Consider the following 5,876-nt stretch of genomic DNA (forward strand, 5'->3'; position numbering starts at 1 on the left):
AACAATTTTTTAACATGTCGTAAGTTGTTTTCATAAACTCTCACAGATATCCTAGTAATTGATAGACTCAAATAATTTAATCCAAATAAACTTGTAATTAATATATGCATTTTATGTATGTCTAATATCAAATTTATTTTTGTGTGCAAATATGTATAATATTGATTTCTAATCTCCCAAGAATAGTGGCATTTCAACTTCTTTTTTTTTTCTTTCAGAAAAAATAATAAATACATACTTGCATGTGAGCTTATATTTTAGTACCATTCTTTTTCTTCTTCAAATAGACTTATAATTAAGGTCAAATAGCATATGCAATTATTTAAGTTAAAAGTTTAAAACAAGTAAGTCGTTTAAGTTTTTTATTATAAATAAAGAAAGCGAGGGAAAGCGTGAGGCCGAAGTGAAAAGATTGTCAATGGACGATTATACAAACATCAAATAAATGTGAGGGGAGAACGAATGCCAATGGAATGGATGAGTATGGTAGTTTAGTTTGCCACTAAAGTTAGACCGGCGTGATGCGATGTAGTGATGGTGGATGGTTCATCGGAGAAGAAGGTTTTTTACTTTGATACTTTTTTTTTTTTAATAATTTAGAAAATGTATGTTTGTGGGTTTCAAATTTTCATGTTCCAGTATTGGGGTTGACCGTTTTCATGGTAAAGTTTCAATTTGTTATGTTTTTTTTTTTACAAAAATAAATGATATTCATTCATTCAAATTGATAGAGTACATCGATATAATGCAAATTCGTTAAAAACAAAAATGATAGATCTGTGAACAGGCTCACAACATCCATTTTAATAGCATAAAATGGCAAGGTAGAAATGCCTACACATATGACTATATTTTAATCTCCGGGATAACCATGTCTCCGGATCTGCAACGTGTATGACGCCAAAGTCATTGATTGGATCGAGGCTGATCTAACAATCTGAACCAATTAAATATCTGAGAGAAATAAAAAAGACAAATAACGTCGCACACAGACGACGAACAAACGAACGTCGCACGAAGACGACGAAATCACAAAATAAAAAAAGAAATAGATGTGAAAATTACTTATTTCAAAAAAATAATAATAGAAAAACGAATTAGAGGAGTGATTTTGAGTCAAAAATTGACCTTAAATCACTCATCTGATAAAAAGAATAAAAAGAAGAAGAAAGAAGTGACGGTTAGGTAGGATATATAATATATATGAGAAGGAGAGAAGAGATAGAGAGAAAGAGAAAGGAGACTCTTTCAATTTAGGTTTGTAGATTTAAGAAGGATGAAGAAAATGAACACAATGTTCAATGGATGAAGAATAATGTAACGTAACCCCCTCAAAAAAGAAATATACATATATATATTATATACACACATTAAACGTAACATTTTTCTTTAACGTAACAACTTTTTTTTGGACCAGAACAACATATGTAGGTAGAACATTAAATCTATTTTATTTAAATTAAAATAGATTATAAAAGATAAAAATGGATTTTAGATAAAATGATAAGGATATAATTGGAAGAAAAGATAACAAGTTATAAGTTCAAGCGCTACTTAAAATAACGTTAGAAAAAAAAAAGAGTTATAAGCTCATGAACCCCGTTTGGATTGGCTTATTTTAAGCTTATGTGGGCTTATCTATTCCAATAGCCATTTTTATAGGTGTTCGGGTAAATAAATAAAAATAGTTTATCATAGTTTCATAAACTGCTTATGTCATATTTTAATAAGCCTAAATTTTCAGCTTACCCTCCGGCTTAAAAAAGAGCTTATGAATTTATGTAACCTCCTTCGACTGGATCTACTTTTTCAAAACATATATTTTAATTATAACTAGATCGTCCACCCGTGCTGCCGCACGGGTCATATACATTGTAGATGTAGTAGACAAAAACAAATCTCAATGCATATCAAAGAGAATAAAACATGTGGTCACAAATATATGCAGATGTTGGAATTCGAACCTCAGACACCACACTTATTCACCTTAAAAATATTAATTTTTATCAATCGTGTCTTACTTCATTCTTTTGTTAAAATTATATGTCAATGTTATATTATTGGTATGTTACTTCATCTTTTCTTTTTTTTTTGACAAAATGTTACTTCATTATTTTGTAAAAATTATATGTTAATGTTATATTATGTATCTAAAAATAGTTCATTCTTAACCTCAACATGTAAAATGTTTTATTTAAATAATTTTCCTTTTATCAAATATTTGACATTTACCGTAAATGATACCCTTTAACTGTTTGTTGAAATGTTTCTTCCACCTGTTTGTAATATTAACAAAAAAAAATGTTGCTATGATCTTTCAAAACCCTTTTATTTCAATATGGCGATTTGTTTTGTTGAAGAAATAGGGCGATTTGTTTTGAAGAAATAGGGGAAATAAAGCGATGCCGATTTGCTTTGTTCATGAAAATAGGAGATTAGGTGTGAGCATTAGAGTTGTTCATGAAAATAGGAGATTAGGTGTGAGCATTTGGGTTAAAATAGTAAATTTATGCAATAGGTTTAAGTTAAAATTAGGGCTAAAATATGTTTTTGTGTTAACCTTAATATATAAGAAGATGTTAGTTATCTTTGACGGTGCATGAGTAACAAAATTACTACATACTTATCTTACTAAAGTAACACACGTAACTAAGATTTTTTTTTTTTTTTTTTAAGCAAGATTTTTATTATTTTTTTGTTACGTAACAAAATGAAACTGAATAAAAAAAAACAAACTTAACTTGTCTTTTTTCAGTAACAAACTGTACGCTAATATCTATATATATATATGGTAAGTTTATTTACACCTCTAATGTTAATTTTGTCTTATATGAATATTGATATTTTTTTTAAGGACGAATATTGATTATACTATATATATATATATATATATATATATATATATATATAATTAATATATTATAATATTATTTTTTTACATCTTGATTAATTTTATCAAAAAAAATCTTGATAATTGTGGTTCGATTCTTTGATTTTTTTGTTAAATTAAAAATATTTAAAATTTTGATAATTGCTTATGTAATGTCGCATCCAAACACTTCAATTTATGTAAATACTTTTTAGTGTACATATCCAAACATAAATAGCTTATCAAGTATAAGAGCTTATGATGTAAGCTCTAATGTTATAAGCCCTAATGCTACAAGCATCTATTAATGTTGTTTATCCAAATGGGGCCATAAACTATGAACTTGTGATGAAATGATGTTTACCAACCTGAGTTTTTTAATCATAAGAGCTTATTCGCTATAAGCTATCCGCCATAAGCTCGTTTGATGGCCTTGTCAAACAAACACTAAGAATATTTGTAGATGAAAGTTGATTTCCCTCGATAAAGTTTGTTGTTAGGGCTGGAAATGAGTCGAGTCGAACCTGTCTGAGCTCGACTCGATAAGAATTGGTTCGGCTCGAAACTCGACTCGAGTTTGAAACGAACCTTTTCTCTAACTTGAGTTCGGCTCGTTTAAAGTTCACGAACAACTTGGTTCGGCTCGTTAGGTTCAACTCGAATTGTATATTCAAAAGTTGTTTTTTTCTTCAAAAACACTTCTTTTGTCAAAAATATGTCTTTGACCTTTAAAAAAAAAAAATAGAACTATGAAGCTTGTTGGCCTCAAGAGTCAATTGCACTAGGTCGAAAGTAGCAGCACTTACTACTTCCGTGTTTTACCTTGTATTTATCATCCTGCACCTCTCTTATTTATATACTCTTTCTCTCTAATATTTTTAAAACTCCCCGATGTGGGACTATTTTTGTGAACATGTTTGTTTAAAGGTCTTCACAAGGTATTAACTCTTTTTATTCTCTATTAATACAATTATCGTTGATTTTTAATTAAATTAGTAATAATTCTTATGAGAAAAGTACATAATTATTAGAAGAAGCTTCTAATAAACTACATAATATAAAAAACATACAAAATAATATTTTATATATATCGAGCTAGTTCATGAACCAGACGAGTCGAATTATACTTAGCTCAAGTTCAACTCATTTATTTAACGAGCTTAATTTTCAACCCAAATTCAACTCATTTGGTTCATGAACCAAGTTCAACGAATCGAGTCTCAAACTATTTTCGAATTGGTTCGGTTCATTGGCAGCCCTATTTCTCGTCAAGGATACAAAAAGTTTCTTCTTCCAACTTTTGTTCCTATGCTTATTTTTGTTCAAACGATGAGTTGGTTTGGAAATGCAATTGTGCTACTATTATAAAAGGATTTTTATTGTAAAAACTATTTTATAACATTAGATGCAATTGTGCTACTATTATAAAAGGATTTTTATGAGTAAAAATTATTTTTTTTACTGTAAAAACAACTTATATAGATGCTTATGACATTAAGACTTATAATATTAGAGATTACATCATAAGCTCTTATACTTGATAAGTTATTTATGTTTGAATATGTACACTAAAAAGTACTTACATAAATTGAAGTGTTTGGATGTGACATTACATAAACAATTATCGAAATTTTAAATATTTTTAATTTAACAAAAAAAAAATCAAAGAATCGAACCACAATTATCAAGATTTTATTTGATAAAATTAATCAAGATGTAAAAAAACAATATTATAATATATTAATTATATAGTCCGTAAAAAAAATATCAATATTCATATAAGACAAAATTAACATTAGAGGTGTAAATAAACTTACCATATATATAGATATTAGTATACAGTTTGTTATCAAAAAAGACAAGTTAAGTTTGTTTTTTTTTTATTCAGTTTCATTTTGTTACGTAACAAAATAATAATAAAAATCTGCCTTAAAAAAAATAAAATCTTAGTTACATGTGTTACTTTAGTAAGATAAGTATATAACAATTTTGTTATTCATGCACCGCCAAAGATAAGTAACATTATAATTAAAATATATGTTTTGAAAAAGTGGATTCAGAGAGAATCGAAGGAGGTTGCATAAATTCATAAGCTCCTTGTTAAGCCGAAGGGTAAGCTGAAAATTTAGGCTTATTAAAATATGACATAAGCAACTTATGAAACTATGATAAACTATTTTTATTTATTTACCCAAACACCTTTAAAAAGGTTTATGGAAGTAGATAAGCCTATATAAACTCAAAATAAGTCAATCCAAACAGGGCCTATGTATCTCTATAAAATTTATTGAATCACATTGTTTAAATATTTATCAGAATAACTTGTGTATATAGAGTTTAATAGCCAGCCCCAAGTCACTCCTTTCAAATTTTCTTGAGTTGGGAGGATGGTTCTAAAATAAATTTGGCTCTTACTTTCAAATTGTTTGAAGTTTAAAGGAAACTTATATATTCAATTAAACACCCTTTCTTTCTAAATCCAAAAATTTGTAATAGAACCCGAACAAGAACTTCTATCAGTGTACAAACTTTTTGAGTTTGGAGTACAACACAATCAAGTAACAGACATTTCCTTTGGTTCTAGAGTTTAAAAGATGTTTGAATGACCTTAATTCATTCATTTCAAACTTTGGAGGAAGGCATAATATAAATAAATACTCTTCGTTGATAACAATATTGCATTTGGAGGAGGGTGTTCAAACAAACTTATACCATGGTCTTGAACGTGGACGCTACACGCTAGTGCTTTGATTAATTCAGGGAAGGCTGGTTTTGGTGGATTGGTGCGTAATTTTGAATGGCGGGTAGCACTTGGATGACATAGAGTTGAGTGACATTGGCGACATTGGCCAATTATAATGTCACAATGCTTGCGTTTCTCTCTATTTTATAAGTATTGTAACATTGTGATTGGTCAATATCACCAATGTCACTCAACTCTATGTCACCCAAATGTTATCCTTTTGATGACACCTTACATTTTGGTGTTTATGGCCGTGTTGGTTTA

This window comes from Medicago truncatula, chromosome 4, assembly GCF_003473485.1.
Source record: "Medicago truncatula cultivar Jemalong A17 chromosome 4, MtrunA17r5.0-ANR, whole genome shotgun sequence".
NCBI classification, from domain to species: domain Eukaryota; kingdom Viridiplantae; phylum Streptophyta; class Magnoliopsida; order Fabales; family Fabaceae; genus Medicago; species Medicago truncatula.